The 25,961-nt window shown below is 36.0% G+C and overlaps 1 protein-coding gene across 3 annotated transcripts in view; it reads right to left on the bottom strand.

Moving 5' to 3' along the window:
• SGCG (sarcoglycan gamma) overlaps positions 1–25,961 on the bottom strand; it is a 137,393-nt gene that overhangs the window by 110,609 nt on the left and 823 nt on the right. The window lies entirely within an intron of this gene.

Consider the following 25,961-nt stretch of genomic DNA (forward strand, 5'->3'; position numbering starts at 1 on the left):
CAAACCTCGAGCCGTTTTTCCTTATATTATCTCTCCCTGTTCTCTCGGAGGGTGGGGGGAGTGAGAGAGAGACTGCGTAGTCTGGTCCTGATCAGGCCTGAACTATGACAAATCTGCATTTGTTAATTATTTTACGGTTTACCAAAAAGATATGGAGGAAATACATCAATGTAATGCATATTTACTTACACCACGAGTGTTATACACCCACGTATAATTAAAAGATCAGCATAACTAACAGAAAATATTTTGGGCTATATAAATTTTTAAACAGCATATTAAGAAAATAAATATGCCAAGCAAAGACAGATTCATAATGCAACTTCCATGCTTAGTAAACAATAAAATTAACATGCTTACTTATATTCCTCTATGAAAAATATAACTACCTTAAAATTATTTTTTAAAATGCTCTTACTGTAAATGCCACATAAAATCAACTGCTTGTTCTGTGTAGGCCCAAGGAATAGCTCCAGAGGAGGGCAAAAGACCAATTAGCAAGATGAGCTAAAAAACAGCAAGACAAACAGATGGACACACACAGCAGCTAATAGTGTGTCAATTTGTTATAAACTAAAGTTAAAAAGCCCCTGTCTTATATTTATTTTGCATTCTGAAAAGATAACTAAACAGAAATGAGCTGTGGGTATTTTTCTTTGTTTTATGGAAACAGTAACTTTCAACTATCAATGCAGTGAAAGTTCTGTGTCACTGCCTCAGAGACAATAACATTTCAAGCTTTGGGATATCTATTTAATGTGTTTCATGTAGGATGCTCCCCTGTAATCAGTAGATTGCAATGCAGCATCTGTAACAATGCCAAGTAACAACAAATCTCACACCTCATTCCTAAGCCAGTGCCATGCAATTCATTACAGTTCTTGGTTTCATCTGCTTTGGTAAAGATCTATTAATAATCATCCTTGTGAGAAAACATTCAATTCCCCAAATTAGCACTTTCCTGAATGTGAATAGTGTAAGTTTTTCAGGGAGCTGACTCCATCTCAGTTATCACAGACCTGGTGACATGCCTTTGGAGATATCTGTAACTTTTCTTTTACTATACATGGATGCCGTAGTAACGTTGCTTCTTTTTAGCCACTGTGAAACTAACATCCAATCTTAAGAGATAAGACAGAGATTAAATTTTAGGCAGAATGTCTGCAGTCATTAGAAAATTCTGACTTCTACAGAATTGTTAAGATAATTCTTACCACAAATAACTCCAATAATAAAAATGTAAAGTATAATTTTGTGCGTGGAGCTACCAAAATCTGCCTAGTGCATGTGTGTTAGTCTGGGTTAATAATCAGAAACAACAGCTTTTGTATAAGCTACGTAAAATTCTCAATGTTTCACTTAATAAATAAAATAATAATTAAAAGAAGGAGGATATTGGTTTTATAAGGAAAGAAGCTGATGAAGTCATTGAAAATTTACACTGAAAAATCTCCAAAATAAAGTTTTACAATTTAGCATGCTTTGAAAAATCTACAGAGTTCAAAGCAGTTAAAGCTAAAAATTTTCATAAATTACTCAAACTATTCTCAATGCAGAGAATCTGGCTGCTATAGACCATTTGCCACATGTTTTTCATTTTCTTTACACCACTTAAAAATCCAAGATGAAAGCAGAAAAGGATTTTTTGACTGAGGCAGTCGCAGAATCTCACACCAACAGCCTTAACGACAAAGGAAGGGCCCAAACAGAGCAAACTGTGGATGTGCCAGGTGTTCTACCTGGAAAGACCAACTGCAATCAACCTAGAAAGCAGGTTGATTACACACGCCTACACATGCAAAGGTAAAGTAAGGACACCTTTTTGATGTTATTTAACAATACAGAGCTAGCTCAAGAGGTGTAAGATCAACAAAGAACACCAGGAGGTCAATCTCCTAGATTAATTTAATGGCATTTTCATGCAATGAAGAAAGCATCAAGAAAACATACATTTGCCTTTCAAAAGGACAAAATGGCAGTTGGACTAGATAATCATTGCAGGTTACTTCCAACTGAATTATTCTGTTCTGTCCTACTCTAATATACCTTACATTTCTGTAACCTGGGTTTCATTTGCCGTTCTACTGTCTCATCACTCAGCAACAGAAGGTTCTTCTGAAATTATTCAGTTGATCCTAATTCTTAATTCTTTTGAAATACCAGACCTTCAAACGCCTGCACAGCCCTTTTTTTGAGGTCTTTTCTATGATAGTACAAGTCATATGCATTGTGTAAGACCTGTGTTATGTAAACAGGTCTCAGCACAGACTGTTGCAGATCTCCAAGGACAATGTTCCCCCACTGCAAAAATTTAGCATATATTCCTACTCTCCATTTTTTTTTCGTGTTAGCCATCTACTTATCCTTTCAGTACATTTCTACTTATGCCATGGCTGCTTAGTTTCTTAATCTTCTGGTTAAGGAATCTCTTGAAAACTTTGTGGAAATGTAAGGAACATATGACCAATGAATCACTTTTCCTGATGTAATTTTCCATGTGCAGGGACACATGATGTCATACATCTAGAATGAAACTTAAACTGGAATTTCTCACAAGGCTGATCTAAAGTTTGAAAGCAAAAATACCTAGCCAATCGCAGAGCAAAAGTATACCATCATTTGAATTTTCTGGCTCTTTTCATGGCTGCTTTGCTTTCATGATATATACTTTAGAAACTTAAGAATTTATCTCATTTTTTACTTTTCAGGGTACAACAACAAAATCAATGTCAAAAAGCTGCATCTAAAACTTTCAGAGGCATCAAAGAACAGAGCTTTCACATGACAATGCTAAAGACTGTCAGAATGAAAAGAAGCTTTTATTTTAGCATCCAGTTTTCTGAGAACTAAAGAACAAGTAGCAAAGCGGTAATAGTATTAAAATGAATGTTGAAAACTGTCAACTTTTGATAGGAAGATTATTTTTAAAGTGTTAGAAACCAGTCAGACATTCCTAAGTCAAATAAGAGCAAATTAACAGCTTAAATGTTCAGGTTTACATGGGATAGGCACACACTAAAAAAAAAAGATAAAATTATTTTAAAAAGAGGTAGTTTAGAGTTTACAGAAAGGCAAAAGAGGCTATTAGACCAAAGAAAATCCCACAGAACTCAAATAGCTTCTATTGTAATTAGAATTATTAATGTAAAGGAAATTGCTATTTTATTTGGATAGAATTAATTTACCTATTTCATGAGCAAGCACAAGGAATTCTGAAATCTACTTTGGCAACCTATGCATGGTGATTTAGTTACTCACCATTCTTCTAGCAAACAACCTTACGGATGATCTGCATGGCTTTAGACTCTGGACATAAAATACTACAGCTACCCAAACCTCTAGATTGTGTAACACAACTTGGTTTCAAGGGAAAACAAATGACAGAGAAAGAAAAACACAGTTTCGGGAGAGTTCTGGGTAGTTCTACTGCAAATGAAAGTACTCTCAGAATTATTTAGAAATACTGACATAGCAAAATGGAAGGAAAGTATGAAGATGTATTTAAAGATGTAAAACAGTCTCTAAATATTCCTGAAAAGAGAGGCTGAATGTTTTCATCAAGGAAATATATCAGGTAGTTAAAACTGCAGGCTCTTAATTTGTTGGCTATATCTTTTAACAAATCTTTCCTGTGTTTCAGTGTACACTTTTTTTTCTTATTAAGCTTTTTTACCTACTGTTCAGAATTTTCTTGTACATATGGTGAAACAAATATTACTCATATGTATATTTCTTTGAAATGGGATGCTTTACTCACATTCATACCGTGCGTACACTTTCTGTGTGTTGGTGCCTGCATACAGATGCAGGTGAAGTAGCATTTCATCTGGATGCCTTTTGCATCAGCAGAAATAGCCATCACCTTACCTTAAGCTGTAAAAAGCAAAAACAAAGGAAAAAAAAAAAAAGGCAGTGATTGTCATCGTATTCTCAGTTCCTTCTAACCCCACATCTCCTAGCAGAAGGAATTCTGAAGGAGAGGTAAAGGAAGGCTAGTGAATGTGCATTTATGATACATACAGATAGAGGAACTTTCTCCATTTCTTTCTTTAAGGTACTTTCTAGAGGTACATTCACAATGTGAGCAAGCTCACAAAGCCCTGCCATACTCAGTATGTGGAATTTGATTTTCAAATCCTCTGAGGAAATCTGCTCTGTCAAACAAATGCAGCATCAGTCCTGCATGCCTTTGCAGCAACAAACTAGTTACCAAAAATGTGAATGGAATTAACAATAGCCATTCTACAAATATTTAGTTTAGTATCTTTTTTTTTACAGTTCTGCTGAGGTGGTTTGAACACAGCATAGACTCAAACTGACAGAACCACTTGGGAACCTTTTAACCATTTGGAAAGCTTCTGAACAGACATGGTGATGTCCTTTTGATTTCCTGGTAACAGAAACAGCTGTGGGAAATCATCAGAAGGGTCAAGTAATCCTATCCTCATTTTTTTTTTTTTGTAAAACCTAGACAAACACTCTATGAGGAACTGTTTTCCCACTCCACCCTCCAACATACCCCAACCAACCAACCCCACAAAAAACCCAAACCCATGAGGTCTGGGTGAGAAAACAGATATATTAACATCTTGATTCCAATTCCATTCTGGAATTCCAATGCATCTTTGAACTTTGAAATGATCCTGAGAAAATTCTGGCCAGGAAAAACTACTTAATACAAAGCATGAGCTATAAGAGAGTTTACATACCACTAACTCATCCTGACAGAGATGATAACTGTAGCTAAAATAGAAGCCTGTGACACCTAGAAATTTTAAGTGTTCTAATCAGGGTCTAATTATTACTAGTTTGTCTTGAACTCAAATGTGTACTAAAACTATTGTAAGCAAAAGTGTAAAGTAAGTGTACTGCAAAAAGCGTATCAAGATGCTGTAATCAAAACCAGTATGCAGGTATTTTGTAACACTGTGATGACACAGCCAGATACAATGCATAAATATTTTATGTAAATACGAGAGCCAGACGATGGCCAAAGGGATAAATGAAGATACGTGTAGATGCAGTAGGCCTCCAAGTTCCACTAAATTGCCAAAGAACAAAATAAGCACAAGATATTAACAAGATAGAGGATTGCAAATAGGCAGAATGTCCTGTCAAACACACAAGAAGAACAATTGGAAAGACAAAAGAAAGTTAAGCAATATCAGCAGATGGTAAGACATCCTTTCCCCCTCTTCTGGGGAGAGAGGCAAAGAGGATAACAACATGAAGAGTAAATAAAGAAGACAAGACAAGCCGACTTCAGTTCTGCCTTCTCTCATCAAAGGGGTCTCAAATCTGATCACTTTGAACTCAGCGACTGAAAGACCACAGTAATCAGTGCTAATTGGATGGCACCATCCCTGTGGTTTTACGTATTCACAACTGACCTGTAATATGACTGTTAAAGACTCATATTTTTTTATGTGTCGTGATAATGATATTAAGTACTAATGATTAGCACAAACTGTTGTCAATTAATTAATTTGTCAATGTTCAGTTTTAAAATTTAAAACTGGCCTGATCTGTCACTCTTCTAAACACTTGCCTCCATTACTGCAATCTGCAAGTCCCTGATTTTATATATACGCACGTACATGCATACATCTACATATACAAACATGTTGGATACCTGGAGTACCAGGGGCACTTAGTGAACAATCCAGACCGAATGGAATTGTTATGTTTGTGAGCAGCAGGCCTCAAGGACATCACTGAAGCCGCTTGTGAGAAAGTACTGAAGCTGCCTGTAAGGAAGTACTGAAGCCACCTGTGAGAAAATAATGAGGCCGCCTGTGAGAAAGTAATGAAGCTTCCTGTGAGAAAGTAAACGAAGCAACCTTGAGAAGAAGGAAAACAGCTGGCATACGTGACTGGGGGCTGAACGTGAAGCAGGGTGCAGGTGGAGAGAGCCGTGCGCGTGAACATAGAGACTTAACGAATCATATTTTAGCTAGGAGCGCGTGCATGATATAGTTAACCAATTAGTAGAGAGCTTGCTCATGATACGGAATTAGAAGGGCTATATTAACCGGGATGTATCAACAATAAATTGGCACTTGCTTGATCATATTGGTCGTCAGCAGTATCCGTTACTTCCGCGTCAACACAAACACACACACATATACATATATCCACGATTACACATACACATCCATTCAGCTAAAATAATAAGGATGACATATTCTCAGAGTGGTGGAATTAGTGAGTGTGAACTTGAAGCATTCTTAACCTAGTTTCAGCTGGTCACAGGATTCCCGATAGATTGGAAAATTTAAGCAATTGTTTACAGAACTGTAGCCATAGTATCACTCTCTTCACTTCTTTTCTGCTTTACAAGGCTGCCATTGCTCCTGTGAGAGGTCCTGAATATTTGAGGTTGTAGATGTAGGGGTTACAGAAGAAAATCAAACTAGATTTGCCATTCACCACAACTCCAGAAGCCATGTAATTCACAGCAAATAAAGCTCAGGTTTTGCAAAAACTGAGTAACTTTTGAAATACATATTGCTAGAGTGCAAGAAAATATTCTGGGGAATATTCTTGATGTTTCCTGTCCTTATATTCTTGCCTAGGCACTTGTTGTGAGCCACTGTCAAAAACAGACTACTGTGCAAGATGAATTTGCAAAAATATTTCCAAAATTTATCAAAAATACAGCACTGGAGATACTGGCATCCCACACATCTTTCTGAGTCTTCTGTTTTATGTTAAGGTGAGAAAAGGAATAATTCATTTCACCAATAGTGACACTTACAGCAACATCACATCTAGACAATGACCACAAACCAACGGCTTGTGTAAACATGCCGATGTCATCACAAGGCATCCAAGAGGTAAGCAGCTCAAGAATAAAGAAGTCTATGTTGTATGAAAGTCTGAAGTCTTCTGGAGCAGCTGCCACACCATAGTACACTCCCGCTTATACACAGAAGGGATGCAACTTATCTCTCCAAAGAGTCTCAGGCTTGAGAAGAATGGACATGAGCCAGTCCCCACTAATCGTCTCAAGGAACAGGTGCAGTCAGTGAACATATTTCTCTCTGAAGTCTTCTTTTGGATTATGCTACACTGTTAGGTGCCCTGTTACTTATTCTCTGTCTTATCTGAATCTTTCATTCTTTGCTGCCGCAAAGATCCCACATGAACAGGCTGGCCTGAGAGTGAACCTATGGAATATTAATCCACAGTCTGGCTGTTAGGGCACTCTCTTGGAAGCTGTAGTACGCTCCAACAGCTAGTAACTTTCCACATTTGGTTTCCCACTTCCCTGTCCCTTTCTCTAGCCTGTGATCAAAAAGGTAAATAGCTCATCAACTATACCTTTTTCCATGTTATATTAAATAAAATTCAGTACTCTCCAGTGTAAAGTAACTTCTTTGCTTCTGTTCTGGAGAAAGAATTTCGGACTTGTAAAATTTATAGCCACTGCACTATATACGTCTATTTTACATTAACCATATGCGCATTATACATCGAGCCATAAATTATTTTTAAAGTTCTGTTGAATTATGCACAATAGGTCCTATTTAGCACAGGCAAATGCCTCCCAAAATATTCCCAATAAGAAGTACCCTTGAGGAAAGGGATACCTTTTCACAATGACTGGCAAGGTAAGTCCTCATGATGAGACTGTATTTGGTTTTGTATATTTTGTAAGTTTGCATAAAAAAAAAGTTCAGTGTTACACACAATATTTCCTTTCTTATAATCTAATAAGAACTAGATTATATTTAGCTTGTTTTTACCTAGCTCGTAGCAGCTAAATTGCAATTCTTTGTGGTACTTGTATTTAAATCTTTCAAGAAGTTTAAGAAACATAGCCCATAAATACAACTTAAATTCTTAACATAAAATCCTGACAACAGTCTGCCAAAACACATCACTATGAAGAAATTTACATCAACTTGTTTGCGACCTAGAATTTTTCAGGATGACAGCTTGGGCATGTGATGTATTTGCAAAGATCATGTATTCCCCTCTCAGAACCATAGCACTGTACCCGTCCTTGACATCTGCTAATGTTTATTATGCCCACTATTACCTGTGTATGTATCCCACACAAAAAATTTCTCATAATAATTTAAGCAGATGTCATGTATTTTAAGAACATCAATATTCCAAACACATAATATTCACAAATATGTAAGATATGTTGTAAGACTGTGACTTCCAGTGAACTCAACCACATAATTTGTTCTTTTACCTATGCAACATGTGAGATATCTGCTTTTACAATTGCTGATTAGCAGTGCAAGAGCATCATTCACTTGATACTTAGCCTTCTCGCAGCTCCCCTCTTTTCCAGAGAACTTTCAGTGTCAGGCTATAAGATGAACTAACTGTACCAGCAACAGTAGGCCAATCCACTTCTGGTGCTTTCTTTCCTCAGGATCCTTGGGACAGAAACCAAGGAACGAGCACTGTACTGGACAAGCCCTTCTGGTGGTGGCTCATTTTCAGTAGGCTGATTTTCAAAGGACCAAAGAACCCACTTCCTGTCACAGTGGTAAATGCCATCTCACACCAAAGAAAAGGCCATAAGTTGTCAGAAAAAGCAGCTGGAACTAGACAGCCATCACGGAATGATCCACAGCCTTTTCCCTGTATTGTCCCACAAAGATTTTTATGAAGAGTTCAGGAGTAGAGCTAATCAATTTTTTTTTAAATGGCAGCAGCTCACTCCAAAGTACTTGGAGTAGGACACATGGAAGTCTACAGTAAGCCTAATACTACTGGAGTGGGGAAAAAATATTTTTAAAAAATGACTCCAACATTTTATTTTCAGCTTTGCAGCAATATAAGGGAAATATTTAGGCCTGAGAAGTTTGGTAAATGCCCTCCCCTTGGCCAGTCACTGTGACCTTGTTTGTCATCTATAAAGGAAAACAAAGATACGGTACCTTTGTTCAGTTGAAATATTTGAACCACTTGCTAGGATTCCTTTTGATTAGTAATTACAAGCAAGGTCAAGTTGTTTTGACACCAGGCAGTTTTCATATGGTTCTTCCATGGTTAAGCTACAAAAACACTGCAACCTTAACGTTACTATCAACTCAAGTTTGACGTAAATGTGAAAAAGTGATTTGTGTAGCCAGGAAATATTACATATCTAAATGATTCAGCAAATCTAACTCAGAAGTAAATATGCAGATAAACTATTAAAAAATATGTGTCTGTGTTTAGATATACATAAAAATATTTTTTTATATATACACATAACAAGAAGGAGGCTGTTCCTTGAAGGTTATTCTGAGGTAATGTTTACTATATTACAAGATTCCATTCTGCCACACCTTGCTAAAGGTAAACAAGATAATAGGAAGGACCTGTGATAAAAGACAGCAGTTATGAACAGTTATGAAGTATTCCAGTTATAAAAATGCTCATTCTGCCATCTGTCTGCTGAAGTAAGCCTGTGAATTCTCATTACAATTTCAGCATGGCTGGTCATAAAAAAAAAGGGTAGGAAAAGTTAAAAAAATATAATTGGATTCTTACGTGATTGCAATATAGTCTGACACTTCTAAGTAACAGTGTACTTTCTGCCAGTGGACAAAAGGTTACATGGCATGGGAAGTGTCTCCTGTCACTAAATAAGCTATGAGATTTATCCACTTGGAAAGCTGGGCCCTACTTAGTCTGTTATTTACAGAAGTTAGAACATTGTGATTTCATTATAAAATTAGACACATAATCAGTGTCTAATCAACTTCTCAGTAACATATTACTAGGTATTCTCTTTATTTACATCAAATCTGTGTTAGATTTGCTATTAAAATTTAAATTCTGAGAGATACGAAGCACTCCTAATGGCATGAAATGGTGTTGTGTGTATAGACAAACGTAAACTATTCAAGAACAGTAAGTCACCAGAACCACAGCTTTAATTATATTTGTTTAATTATGGCAAGAAGCACTAGTCAGTAGAATGGTTTTTTTGCTTGTAAATAGACATGTCTGTAATGAAAAAAGTCCAAAGATCTCTTAGTGAGACAGACTATCATTCAGTAATGATAATGGAGAAAAATATACAAAATTTAGAACTATCAAATTCATTGAAACAAACCCCATGGTTCTTATGACAGCTATGATGAGGAAGACTATGTATTAATTTCCTACAGTATACTAACTATACTATAGACTCTTCAGTAAGTCAAAGCTCAAGAAAACTCATATAACAAAATGTTTTACCTGTATCTTACCTAAAACTAATCTGCAATGAGTAGTTGCAGATCCTGAAACTTAATGAGAAATCTTCCTCTAGGCTAAGGAAAACTTCCTCTGCTGTTTCTCCTTCCAGTTACTGAAGCTCACTATGGAATTCTGCTACGCAATGAGGCCAGGCAGCTTTTCACTGAGCTTTCAAAATTCAATTGGCTTATGCTCAGGCAATGAAAAGAAACAAAAAGTTATCTATACTAAAGAGAAGTGATAAGATTGTTTTATAAGAGGTAAGAGGCATGAAGTCAGGGAACAACATGCAGAGGATAAACAAAGAAATAGGATGAGAGAAGCAAACAAAAGGAAGGGTCGGAGAAAGGGTGGAGAAGATGGAAACAATCTGCAGCAGTAAAGCACACTGGCAAGGACAACTGCAAATAATTAAATAGGACAGTATACAGCGAAATAGGCAGAAATGCCAAAAAAGAAAAAAAAAAGATGAAACAGCTAAGTGGAAAGGTACATTCCCACACACAATTTGAAATTCAACTCAAAGTTCTCAAATCTTTAAGTGTTTTGTAGAATATCTGACTGCCAGCAAATCCATTGAAAATTATGTTCCAATGGCCTCGAAATAACATACAAACATACACAGTTGAGAGGACAACCTGCTAATGCCATCAACATCTCCATTTACTCAAGTAATATAGGGCAGTGTTGTATAGGTACGAATGATGACTGATGATAACTCATGTGAGGAGGCAATATAATAACATTTGCAGTTTTTATTAATCAAGTTTTAAAATTACCAAGTCATAAAGGCAATGACAGTCATTTTAGCATTATGTAAACAAAAGGTATTAAAATCTTTTCTCTCTGAACAGAGAGTAACAGGAGTATCCCACCAGAAAGGAGTCAGACTACCAGTATTTTATAGGAGTAGGTGGAAAGTACTTGCTACTACCAAATACTGATAGAGAAGTTTCCACTTTCCTTAAGAACTGAAGGGGTTTGGAACAGAAGCTTGTTCCTTTACCCGATCTTACGAGCAGAGACAATTACTGAAATTTCAACACTATCTAGGAAAATTTAATAGAACTACTTAAAAATTAGAAAGCTATAAAAATTGTCTTGCTTAGATAACAAGTCAACACAGACCACCAGAACTACTGCCTCAGTACTAACCTGCAGTATCACCAAAATAACTTCATTTCAATTCTTGACTGAATAGTGAATATCGTAGGACTTAACCACTGTGAAAAACAAAGTTACTAATTTGCTCAGTTTGTAGAGGTGGGTGTCTACCTACAGGAAACGGAACTCGGCTTTTCTCTGGACACAAAAGCATTTCAACTACTTCCACTTTAATATTTTGTGTTGGATGAGCATCAAAGCACTTTGTAACATTTACGAGTGTCATAAATGTCATTTTCATAGGGAGTCACCATCATTCAATTAAACATTTGATCCTCATAGATCTTTTAAAACATTACTTATAATGAAATCCTAAATATAATGCAGGAAAAAAATTTAAACTTTTCCATTTTCAGCTGCTCTACTACCAACTCAAACTCTAGTTTTAGAATCTCTTACTAGATTTTTCGTAATAACCCAAACATTTCTCAGTAGAAGGTAGTTCTTGAATTTAAAGTAGTTATCAGCACAGAGAATATGTAACACAGAAGTTTAAGGTATATTGGCAAATACATATGTTCAGAAATACAGAATTTTATTTGTTATCTAATTAGTCTTGTGATTTTATAAACTGTTCCAAGAGTCCTCTTTGAATAATGTCATGTTTAATAGTGTCCTGGTGTAGCATGTTAAAACTATGCCAGTAACAATAAGTAAAGGTAGTGCACGCATCTTCCCACAGCACTGTGCTTGCTGTGTCTAACGGAGTTATACTGGCAGCATAGTCCCAGCAATTTCCAGAATAATTGCTGAAACACCTGCAGATGTCTGTGCACACCTCTATGCACATACCTATCCCTAACCGCCAATATGATTATCTCCAGTGATAAACAGGCTACTGTGTGATCCCTAACTTTGAAGAGCTATAAAGACATTCTTTCAATGTTAGAAGAGACTTATTTCACCTCCTGTAACAGTATACCATTTCCACAGAACCTTTATCAGAAAATTATTATGTTTTCAAAACCCATTATGAGTAGATAAATGAAACTGCTTTGGGTATCTTTCAGACATTTTTACATACCAGCGTTGTGTTCTTCCTATTATCAACACAGAGTTTCAGTTTACGATTCTCATTTGTTCCTGTCAAGTGATTCTAGAGAATAATGATATAGTGTAAGACTGTTTTACAAGAAAAAGGTGTCTTTTCTTTCTATTCGAATCACGCTGTTTCCTTAATCTTCTGTGACTACTGAAGATATCACCAGTTGTTCCTATTTCTCATGCAGTACCAATTGCTTTCTTGTGACAAAAGCCTGGAGCATCTCAATTTTATCTCATGATTTTTCTTCCTCATTAAAGACCTAGATTGTGAAAAATGTAATTCATGTACTTAATGCTAAATGAGTTTACATCTAAAACTAAGAGGAGGAAAAGACATGCCAGCATCTCCTTTAGAATAATGTCTGCATTAATAAGCTGTTCAAAAGGATGAACAGAAAGAATTAATTCATTTTCCAGAGTTACTCAGAGAAAGTCATGGCAGTCTCTCCAAATATTAACTGGATCAGGCAACTTCGGTGTGATGTCTGTTGCAGCCGACTGCAGAGACAGCTTGTTACTGCAATCAATTTCAGTCAATCAACTTATTGTCAGGTATGCATTTTCTCCTTTTTTTTTCACATGACTGCAGATAAAATAATAAAAATATTCTCACACTGATGGATTTTGTTAACTTATTGCTTTCATATAGTCATTGTCTTTGGAGAATACTGTAGAATGGAAGAGAATTAAGAAAGAAATGGCTACCTATTGCTTTTGTACATTTTTTTTAATTGCCATACATACATTTTTTCCAGACCTCAGATTCCAAACTTACAAGATTAGAGGTAGCATACAGGGGAAGAGAGGCCAAGATGTGGAATATATCTGTGTTTATACACATAAATACCTTTTTACAATGCATTCCCCAAAATCATGGCTCTTATTCATAGTAACAAGAATTTCTTCTTAATCAAATTAATGTCCACATGCATATTTTGCTGTTGAAAATTTTCAAGAAGTATCATTTTGGCTTTGGGAAATCAGAGTGCAATTCACATCAAGACTGGGGAAAAAAATTAATAATCTACATAGACATGTGTACCTGTCAGCAAAGCTGTACTCTGTCAATGGAGGACTTTTTCAGTTGCCTAAGAAATGTACTTTCGGTGCCTCAGAACATCTGAGGCACCTACATGGAGCTACCAAATATGGGAGACTCCTGTCTTTCTACAGCAACAACTGCTGGACAGATGGGACACCATAGGGCCTAGACGCCCATCCTGAGTCAACTGAATTGTGCCCTAATTGTCTACTTTAAAAGCAGTCTTTGAACTCTTTTCCTTTTTTTTTTTTTATCAGCTACAAACATAAGCACAATATTTAACAAATATGCATACTGACAATTACGCTGTTCCTCTGGTAAATAGGACAAAAATTGACAGGAAGATTATTTCTCAGAAATAACACTTCTGCAGATCAAGACCGAAGACAGTGTGTGTGATAATCTTTGAATGTTTCCAAAGTTTTAGCAGGTCTCAGTAGGCTTAAATTGGGTTTGAAACTCCTTCAGAGTAAGTTAACAATCCACAGGAAGGATCTTGTTTGCGCAGACAGTTGTACTGGTTGAGAGATATCTTGATATTTGAGATGAAGTTTCAGTAGGATCTTTATCCCTATGAAAAATCTGCATATGAGACGTCAAAAATATTTGTAACTTCCTTAGCCCCTGTAAATAGTTATTAGTTATATTGGCACAATTTGTAAGTAAGAGACAGAAAAAAACCACATCATAGCTCAACCTGCCAAGACCAGCTCAGGTTCTGAGGAGCAGTCTTCTGCTAACTACTAAATCTATATTATCTTTTTAGAACTTTTTGCCACACAAAGAAAAACATAATTGCCGGGGAAAAACAAATTTATCGTAGACATAGCTGTGAGGTACGTTCGTAGTGAACTCATCCAAAGCTGTATTCCTATAGCTCCATTAGGTATTCCAAAACCTCATGGAGCTGCAATTTAAATGAAAACAGGATTTTGTATGCAGCCATAAAAATTATTTTAGTCTACTCACTTCTGCTGTTAATTAGGATTTTCTGCACACTGTGCAAAAAGACTCTTTGAGTTCAGGCTCATCATTTACATAGCGAGCTGGAAGCTGCAGTGCTCATGGTAAAGAGACTGACCCTGAGTCAGAGATTATACCTGAAAATGACAGTACAATCAATAATCCTAATGATGGATAGATGAGAAGCAGATTTCACAGATGGCTGCAACTCTTGGATATTTGCACGAGGAGCAGATTTCTGGATAGGCATGGACCTTGAAGTAAGCCTGCCCGCCAAGAGTGAATGCAGCAAATCTCTGCTGGAAACACAGACTGGAAAAATGAGAAAAATTTTCTGCACTTGTTCACCAGCTTAACGATGGGACTACAGGAAACACATGAATCAGCATGCATGTCCAAAAATTATTATCTGGCAATATAAGGTCTTCAATCAGTTTTGTATTCATTACAGATAAAAGTCTGGCATGCTCAAAGACATACGTGCAGGTGCCAAGTACATAAGCAACCTGAGACACAAATTTACTGGCATGTTTAGGCACATTTGTATTTTTTGTTGGAATGGGGGACTGAATGGATTTGTTATTAGCATATTTTTGGACTCAGCTGAGCAAACAATAGCAATAGATGCTGGTTTTGGGTTAATGACTGAACTGGCTGCAAGTTAACCTATCATTTAGACATAAAAAAAAATAAATAAATCTGAATACAGATCTAGACAAGAGTTGCCACAATTTACACGTACCTTCAAAATATTCCAAAGAATTCAGTAACCAATGTGTAAGAGACACTGTATAATCACAGCAACAATTCCAAGAAAAAGTGTTAAATATCCCCTGTATCGTAGATGCATTACCACAAGAAACGATAATCCCAAAACTGAGAACAGTTTAGCAATCATTAGGTTTAAGTAGAAGGCAACAGAGATACAGAGCACCATACGTAAGGGGAGGGAGGAAGGCATGTTTTCTTTTCATACAGATATTTAATTTGTCTCAGATTTCAGATTAACCTTCACTTATAGGAATAAGAAAGCAATGACAGTGAGAATTCCCTTATCAACTATACATCCTTCCTTTATTACTCAAAGGCTAGTGTTTAAAAAAATACAATCTATTGCTATTCTCATGAAAAGAGTCTCTAAGTTGGGATTAGAAAGGCAGATGCAAACTGGACAAAGAGCAGAATCACACATATATCATAATTACACAACGTTAAGAACCCAGTCACCCACCTTGATGGGTTACTGCAGACGCTTCAGAAGTATAATGACTTCCCCTAAAATGGCAGGTCTGATGAGGCTGCTATTTTGCTCTCAGCCATCAGTCAAATTTGCTGTTAAGAAGACAGCATATGCTAACAAAAGGGTATTATTAAAGAACAGAAAAAAGACCTTTTCCCATAAACCTATATGTTTTCCCTGAAGCCCTGTTATTTTACTTGTGGGGCGGGGAGTGAGGAAGTTTCACTGCTGGTCTGAGTGAAGTTGACTTTGCCTTTCTTTTGAGAAGGTAGAATTCAATATTTCAGTAGCCTCAAGTTTGCTTGTTTAATCCTAAACATGCAATGCTCAATATTAACATGAAACCAACTATACTTCTTAAAATGTAGTATCTTTAATTGCATTTTCAATTTCTTAATGTCCTTGCATTAGAATCCATAAAGACCTGTACAATATTATAGCATTTTCCTAGATTTCAAAGCAATGGTCAGTTGCATCAAGAACCGAAGCACGTCTACAATGCTTAACCTGAAATAATCTTTTGGAACAGGGAAAGTCCTTATTGATATCTTGGGTAAATTCTTTGCAAAACTTGACTACGAAGTCCTGGTAATTCCACCTTTGAAAAAGCAATGATGAAGGAGTCTACCTTTCCCCCAAACTACAGCTTTTTTTTCACCTTTTTTTAGTGGTATTTAGACCAACTAGTACCACATCATGACTATTAATGATGTTTTAGTTCAAAGGAGTAATAAGTGATCCAGACCATCTAAATTTTGTGCTGTAACTTTCTCTACACAGACTGAACAAGAAGAAAGCTTTGAATGTTCTTGAATTAAAACACTACATTTGACAAGGTAATTTAACTAGGCTCCGGTAAAAGGCTATCTGAATACAGATGTCCATTTGCAGTTGAACACAGCATCCATAGCATACAGCTGAACATAATGGTAGCCAAATTTTGTACATCAAGCCACTATCTTGTTTCTGATAAAAAGAATGCTTATGAAAATACTGTAAGAAACAGGTCAAGGACTGACCCTTCCAGCATTGGCAAGTTCTCCGACCTCTCTGTGCTTGAGACTAAGAGTCCTCCTAGCCTAGAAACTGCCTCTGAACCACCTCCACCTGATGGCTACCAGCAAACTCACAGTCCGTCAATCTGAATGCTCAGCTTTGAGGTCCTTTATACCCATGCCTGCTATAACATCCTGTGGCAATGAGTTTGACAGCTTAATTACTTAATAATTTGTTTTATTTTATTGCTGACTGATAATTTCACTGACTGCTATCACACAATGAGAATTGGTGAATAATGAGCCCATCTTCACCTTTTTTCATGCCACTCAATGTCATTGACTTCTGTCAGGTTACCTTTTAGCACCTCTTTTATAAGATGAAGAGCTGTAATCTGTTTCATCATCTGTTGAAGAAGGTATAGCATCTTCTTGACATATTTTCTGCCTTTCCCTGAATTGTTTAGCAACTCGTAGCTTTTTTTAGATGGAATAACTGTAACTGCCTATGGTAATTCAAATTAACAGAATATCCACTTTTTCCATTACATAATTTTTATATTGCTTTTGGTTCCTATTCTAATTCACAATACTCCATTCACTTTTCTGATCATCACTGATCTGTGAATCCACATTTTCAGAAAGCACATTTTCAAGTAATTCCAGTACTCCTCTTTGAGGATCCAACAGTATTCAAAAACAGCAGATGACCAAGGGCAAGGGGTAAAGCAAGGAGAAGTCACATAAAATCTATTGAGAATTAAAGTTACATGCCCAGGAAATAATGCTGCTGTTTCAGTAGCAACTACCTTGATTAATTTACTATTATTCAACTAAAGCTCTCACCTTCCTACTAGCTTTTGTCTTCAAATAATTTACAAGTTCATTGAATAGTGTATGTTCCAGTATCTCTTACCCTAACACCTCACTGGCAATCTGTCTCATCTGGGCTAAAAACCAGCCATTTATTCCCATTCTCTCCTCCCAAGTTTTTAAGTAACTATTTGCCTTTGAGAGAATCTTCTCTCCTAAAACTCAGGCTCTTTGAGAGTTTTTGGAAATAAATATTTTCATAGTTTTGAGGAAATTCACTGATAGTTCTCTTGCTTGTGTCCTTCATTTACGTCAGGAGATAACCCAAACAATTATCTCCCAGGGCACGATTCCAGAATGGTCTATGTCATATTTTACGTCAAGGAATAGGTGGGTACAGTGCAGCTTTTGACAAATAGACTAGGAATATACGTAAGTGCCCTCTCATGGATAGCAAAGGAGATATCAATCTGATTTGGTAAAAGCAACTTGGAAAGCTCACTCCTTTAAATTTTAAAGCAGCTCTTTAAAAGCATACACTCACTGCAGATATGTGATGGAGGAGGCAGAAAACAGCAGCAAGAAACAAAAACACCATTTGCAGAATAGAACTTTAAACAGAGAAAGTGGAAACAATAGACAACAAGATGACAAAGGACTTCTGTAGGGAATTCGTATTTACAAATAGTGCCTTGTCCTCCAAAGTGATCAAACCCCAGCACAGAAAAAAAGTGCACAAAGTCCAGAACACCAAAAGATCTGGATTTTCACAATCAGTAGAGGAACTGGTAGGAAGTGCTAAGATTAATCTTTCACTGTGATCAAGAGGTTTTCAGAGTGTCTTCTGTTTTTTTAAACAGAATCCTTTCTATTATAGAATAACTGGAATAAAGATGCTCATAATCCTTCCTGCTGATGCTGGTGACAATGTAAAGCAGAAAGTGAGTTTCATAAAACCAGCAAACGATTTATAAATAAGTATGAGGTAGTTCTGCTCTGTCAGTTAAAAGTGGAAACTCCCTTAGAGCATTTATTTTTCACTTAAAAATCTATCATTTATTAAAAACATGAAATAGTTTTGAAAGAAAAGAAAAGAATCCTCCTTCCCCTACAGAATCTCAAAATTGTTCTTCATAATTCTTCAGTTGTTTAAGAATCTGGGTGCTGAAGCCAAAGCATCAAGTACTGTGCTAAAACTAGATGTATATATTTTTATGATTGCAATGACAAAGTTAGTGGCTACACACATCACATGAAGTGAGCCATATAGCTTGCACCATTGTTTGGACAATAACAGAAATGACGCTATTTCTCACCTTTCTTTCTGCAAACTAATGCTTTACAGTAGACTATCCTTTTCCTAAGGCAAAACTGTAAAAACACTCAAAGGAAATAATTTTTGACTGGGACAAACTGCTAAAGAAATTAACATTTCTTTTCTTTTAGAAAAATCTTCAACTGTATTTTGAATATTGTCCTGCTTTCAGCAGGGATGGAGTTAATTTTCCTCTCAGTAGCTGGTGTGTTTTGGATTTTGTGTGTCAAGAATGTTGATAAAACACCCTGATGATATGAGTTGTTATTAATGAGACCAAGGACACTGTCTGGCTTTCCAAGTCTCGCTAATGTGCAGATGCAGGAAGCTGGGAGAAAGACAGACAGAATAATTGACCCAAACTGGCCAAAGAGAGTATTCCATGCCATAAATGTCATGCTCGGTATATAAGTAGGGGCTGACCAGGGCGGGTATCTGCCTTCCTGGCATCCATCTTTCTCTTTCGTTCACTGGCATCGTTCCCCCTACCTTGCTGGTCCCCTTTTTAGCTGGCTGCTCGGTTTTGTTTCCGTGATTGCTGCACGGGACGGGTTGTATTGGTCCTAGGGACATCGGGTGGTGAGAAAACATACATTGTTCATTTTGTATATTTTAATATCCTCATATTCTGTTATTATTGTAGTTTTCTTTTGCTATTTTAGTAAACTGTCTTCATCTCAACCCAGTTTTCCTGCCTTCCCAATTCTCTTCCCCGTTCCCGCTAGGGAGGGGGAGGGTGAGCGAGAAGCTGTGTGGTAACTCAGGCTAAACCATCACAAATATATGAATACTTTTTTAAAAACAACAAATTCAAATGATCTATGGTCTTTTTTTATAACATTTATTGGTATGGAGGAAAACTTCTACAATTTCCATTAGCTCATTCCACTTGCAAACATAAAAATATCTGCTCTTTTGAAAAGCTGGTGTATGCTCAACAACAAAATTGGCTTCATATTTTTCTAGGCTTTTAAATTAAATTTTTTCTTTCAATCTCTAGAATCTCCTTTTTAAAGAAATAGACTGACTGCAGATATCTAGCTATAAATATTTCCAGACTGGCTGATCTCCAATTTCTTCTATGGATGGAGTGCCCAATATACAGAATCATAGAATCATTCAGGTTCCAAAAACTTTAAGATCATATGTGACAAAATATAATTTTTCCAGTTTGGCAAAAATAGTAGGAGGAAGTAAAATCCTGCAAGGAAAAAACCCTTACCAAAATCAGGTAGTTTCAAAAGAGGTACGATTATTTAAAAAACCCAAACCAAACCAAAAACACAAACTTGAAATCCTGTTGAATTCATCTGGAAGAGTTTGAGGAACTGGGTAAGCTAACTGGTAAAAAGTTAATTTCACTGGTGCTATAACCAAAACAGCATGTTTTCTTGACAAAATCCTGTCCCCTTGCTTTTTGGTTTACTTAGTACACAATACTATCAAGAGTTGTCAGTTCTCATCAGCAATTCCTAAAGTTGATGTAAGAATAATTTGCATGCGTTTTGGACTTCCTGAAACTCAAAATGCTGAAATGAAGCAACTGCTTCTCTGAACACCACTGATCTTGACTGAGACAAATCCCAGTCTATACAGTAAGCATCCATAATTTGACTGACGTGGAAAAGCGAAGAAGCATACTGTTATGCGTTTGGTTAACCTGCCAGAAAAGGGAAGCCCCAGTGTCTGAAGGAATAATCACTCAATGCTTAAGCAGCTGCCATCTGAATGAATTGACTATAAAATGTTAGTTGGAGAATATGAAGTACCAGAAATATGTATGCTACCATACTTATAAGACACTATAATATATATCATACACATATGCAGAAGTAATTCTCCAACCATAATGTTTTTTCCCCACCAATGCCCACTAGTTTCAGGTTGCTACAATAAATCTGATGGAATCACAATATGGGTGTCTATAACTGCCTCAAATAATTTTATAGAGTGATAGGAACAGGAGTGCATTCTTCACAGCGACAAGACCATAATGGTTGTTAATTGCTTTGGTCAGTGCAAGACAACTGAAAGAACCTCCTGGGATGACCCTGCACTAGTCAGTCAATGAACTAAGGGAAGGAGGAGATCCCACTGTCTGTAAGGCTTAGTGAACTCGTCAGATGCCTGAAAAGATCCTGACAAGACCTCTTAACTTCCTTCTAGGTCCATGAAGAACATGGGTCATCCAACGATAAATGTCCAAAGAGAAGTAATAATATGACCTTGCACTTCATATCAAAAGACAGCTCTGGCCGGTGCCAAGAAACAGTAAATGGTTTTCTAAAAACTGAACCTTCTTTGTAAAGAACAGCAGACTTCAGAATCCAGCATCAGCTCAAATAAAAAGGAGGAGGTGGCAGGCCACCTCTGGACTTCCGCTATGGCAGCTACCGTACTCCTTTCAAAACTGGTTACAACCATCTTTCTCAGTGATTTAGCGGAGTTTGTTTTCAAGAGTGGAGAGGGAGATGCAATAAAAATGTATTTAATCAGTCAGATTGTTCCACTTTGATTCTCTTTTCATGGTGTTTGATTCAAATACTTGCAGGTTTTGAAACTGTCACCAGGAAAAGACTGAGTATTTTTATTGATGTGCATGGCACCTCTGTGAAAAATAAATATTAAAAATACGAGCGTCTTCTAATCTCCTAGCAAAAATCTTAATGCAAAACTTCATAGCCTGAAGAAGTGTTGTGTCTAAAGAAATCAAGTTAAGGAAATGGTATTATCCTATGATTTTTCACATATTACATTTTTCAAAAATAATGTTGCAAATTAGGTTACAATTCCTCATTAACAAAGAAAATTTTGGGAAAATTGTCAGATACTTATGTAAAGAATTTCCTTGTTTCTGAAATAAAATAAATTGCTGGGTTTACCATAAACTTACGCATATGCTAATTTGGCATTTTTTTAATTAATGGCTGTGTTTGTTTTGTACGCATTCTACAATTTCTTGAAACTTTTTCCTCAAAATTCCTGTTCTAAAAGCTATCTACTTTTCTACAACACAGAGAAACATGTTTTTACCAGTTATTTTTTATTATAACAAAGACTAATGGTGTTCACTATACAAAATCAAAATTCTATACATCAACTCTTAGAAAACAAATAGAAGCTATCTCTCCAAGTTTATACACACATGTTATGATGAAGTTTTCAGAATTGTTTATAATGTTAATCTTCAGAAGCAGTGAATGCTTAATGCATAACCACAAGTAAGTAATTTATTTGGCTATTTTTTTTTTTTACAATTTACATATATTGCCATTTCCAAAAGTAATTTTTCAGTTTCAGAGGCTGATATGTGCTATATGACTTAAATCAACAGTAATACTGACTAATATATTAATTTGGAACATCATTGTGAATCTCTCCACTGAAGTGGCAAAAAAGATAATTAGATGTTCAGTATCACTTGGTTAAATCTAAATCTCCACATATTAGTAGAAAGCAGGTAAATTTAACATCAAATTTAACATCAAATTTAACATAATGACAATTTGTGATGAGACTTTAGATTGCTAAGATTTTCAGGGACACACACTCCTAACAGAGAGCCATATTTTTAACACTATTTGTAGTTTTCCTCCGATGTTTTCATAAGTGTTAACCTTGCATGACCTTTAGAAATTACCTCAAACATAGTAGTTCATCAAACAGCTCAGTAATTTGACATATTATTTGCCATTATTAGATTAATAAAGTAATTTACTATCTAAAATTGTCAGAAACTAGAAAGCAAAACTAGCACTTACATTACCTTGGTAACATTCTTGAGGCTTGTGAACAGCATTTCAGTTACAAATAGTATCCATTACACGGTGGCAAGGTGCATTTCCTAGGAGTATTTTGACCTGACATTCAGAAAAAAAGTATAGTGTAAACTATTGTATTGAAAAGAATTTCTAACTAGAGGCCTCAAGAGCACCTTCTTCCCTTGAAAGCTGTGATGTCTTGTAACAAAACCTTTATAACAGAAATACATACTACTTCTACATCAGGCTTTATAATAGTTAACAAAATACAGTAAGACCCATATTTATATACTTAGATAGTACTTATGGACTGAAATCTGTTGCATTGATTTTCTTTTAAAAATAGGTTACAAAACCATATTCAGAGAATCATTATTACCAATTCATCAACAAACTGGAAGACTTTCTTAAAAGGGGCTCCTCCAGTCTGTCCTGATAGATATATTTATCACTCTATTAATAACTTAAATGATAGCAAATACTTGTTAAATCCGAGCATGAGTTTAGCCCAAGTTCTGGTACACAGGACTAAAATTCAGAATAATCATGCTAAACTGAAGACTAGGAGAAATCTTCTCCTCACACTAGGAGAAAATTAAGATGCAATTCAGGAAGGTAAATAGTTTGGCTAAGAATAATCCACAGACAAAATACAGGATAAGGACAAATAATATGTAGCTATTCTTCAAAATGGTATTTTGGTGGTTAGAGTTACCAAGAGGTGGAAGCAATCATCAATATAATATTCTTGCACAAAAGACAACACACTGCCTTGAAGTGTAAACTGATCTTTACAGTTTATTCCCCATTATTTTATGAATATTTCTTGTTGGCAAGGCTACAGCTTTATTTTTTATAGAGGGTACTCTACCTAAGGAACACAGAAGAAGTGAAAGGAATTCAGCAAAAATATTAAATACCAGAGGTCTAGAAAAGGTAACATAAAAGGAAAAATTAAAGAATTAGGAGTCTTTCAGTTGAGAGGAGATTGAGTGGATATGTAAAAGAAGACAGGGAAAACCACCCAGAATAGGCACACAAAGTGAAAGCTCACTCCGCTCATTCTGCGTGAATACTACTTGTTTGTGGCAATCAGAAGGAATCCCTTCCCAAAAGCTAGCCCTCACTTTCTACAAATGTGTAATACGTACTCCTCAGTGCCTGGGTGTTGAACTTGTAACTAAGATGGAATTTTCTCTAGTCAGTATTCTACTTCGTATCAGTCTCTTGCTTCTACTGAAACACTCACTTCACCATTATTTTTACCTAGTCTAACCAGACAAGACAAGTTTAACAATGAAGCAACAAATTTTCTACCATGGTTCAAGAGAAGCCTTCAAGAGAAGGCTTTAAAGTATAGCAATACAAGGTTTGCAAACAGAACTACAAGAAAAATGCTGTATATGCAAGCATGGTTTCCAGGTAAAAGCAAATACCTCAACTGTTTGTTCAGGTATACCTTTACCTCAAATCCTCAAGGTATGCATTATCTTCAAAATCCGGTAATTTAGTTTTTATGGCAAAAGTTCATGTCCAAAAAAATCCTCAACTCCTTATCTTTTTTTTCCCCCTTTTACTAAAATTGCCACACTTCCATACCTTAATGGCATTTTATATGCCTTCCTCGCTTCACCTGGTCATTTTCATTGCTTAAGATTTCAAATGCTGTAGAAGAACATTTGTTTGACACACAGTTGCATTTAAGCTGCTGACTTCTAACACGAGCTCAGCTTTTAACTGCAATAACATGTCCAATTTGTATGTAGCTATCAGAACAGAAAATTATCAGCAAACAAAGCATTTTGTTTCAGGATATTATAAAAAAAGCAAAACTCCACACTCCACCTTTGCATAGCTTAAGCACTGCTGCATCAACAGTACTTTTGTGAGTTTAACTGAGATGCCAATATGAAGAAAATTAACTCAAATAGCTGTTTACAGAACTGAGCACTAAATCTACAGGCATCCAAATACTAAAACTGTACTCAAAATCTTAAATCATCGCTACATTAATTCCTTCTTACCTCTTAGTTACATTCTAGCAGTCATTTTACAAGCAATATATTCACTTTCACAAAAAAAAAAAGAGTTGAAAAGTTAGTCAATGACAGTTTAGAATGACATCTCCTTTTCATGCACTACACATGCTCACTCCTATGCAAACCAAGTTTTAACTGTCATGCTGTCAAGAAAAATGATAGTTCCCTCGTCATATCTATCTTTTTAAGGAAGTGAGATCCACAGAACATTTTACAACAGAAAATTGTTTCACATGTTTAATAAAATCTGCCACTTGCATGAAAGTACAGAGAGGTGTTACATTTGAAGCTGACAGTAAAAAAAAAAAATCATCTGAAGAACAAAACACACAGAAAAATGGGAAGCATTTCAAGTTTTATACATGCCTATACTTCTCAGCCCTCAGCCCTCTCCCAGCTTAATGCAATATAAAAGTGCATTAATAAAAAAAAAGTAGCATAAAGTAGTGTCCAAGCTGCACTGTGTCATTAACTGTGATAGACCTTATTTGGGAAAACAACTGTTTGTTTATTAAGAAAAGTCCAAATAGGAAAATCACCATAATTATGGTGCCTTATCAATGTCCAATGAACAAGCATCTGCAGTAACAGATGTATGTTGCTCAATCTAGCCTGTTTTTGAATACTCCCCTAAATTTGGTTCCAAATTTGTTATATTAGTAATAAAACCCCCAAACTCAAAGAGCTATACATGCTCTTCTGACCTAATGAAATTAAGCTCACTGCATTTAAGTTTTTCCTCTGGCTTTTGGAACAAACATTGTGGGATTGCCTTGGTACTCAAAAATTTGCAAGTAAAACAGAACCGCATCTGGTAATTCTTAAGGTAGATTCCCTCCAATTTAAACAAGGCAGAACATTCTCCATGAGGGGGTCCTCGCCTTATTTGAAATGGCGTAAATCTTTTCACCCTCAAGGCAGTTTTCAATGTACACTTCTTTGTTCGGGCTGGTAAGGAAGGAGACTTCTGAAGGCATAGATTTCTTGTTTGTCTTTAAGGTGGTTCAATGTTGTTTTTTCACTTTGTAGCAAAGGTACCTAGAACCTCTGTGGGGCATCCTGTTCACTTTTTAATCCTTAAATGATTTTAGGACAGCTAATAAAAAATATACGAATCTTACTGTCTTTTATGTAAACGATGAGCAAAGGGGGAAGAAAATAATTATGAAACATTTAAAGTGGGATTTAATCTCCAACAGTGTTAATGATAATCCACATATTTTATTAAAAGGTTATACTTAATCCATAAACGTTCAGTTAAAAAGCCCCAGCACAGTGTGATTCGACAAGAACAGCAGTGCATTTACAGTTACGCCATACAACACAAGATACTGAAGTCTCAGGTGCGCTGCTATGCATTTCTTTCTGGTAAGATTTTGTTTGTTTTCTTT

This window comes from Chlamydotis macqueenii, chromosome 1, assembly GCF_036417535.1.
Source record: "Chlamydotis macqueenii isolate bChlMac1 chromosome 1, bChlMac1.mat, whole genome shotgun sequence".
NCBI lineage: Eukaryota > Metazoa > Chordata > Aves > Otidiformes > Otididae > Chlamydotis > Chlamydotis macqueenii.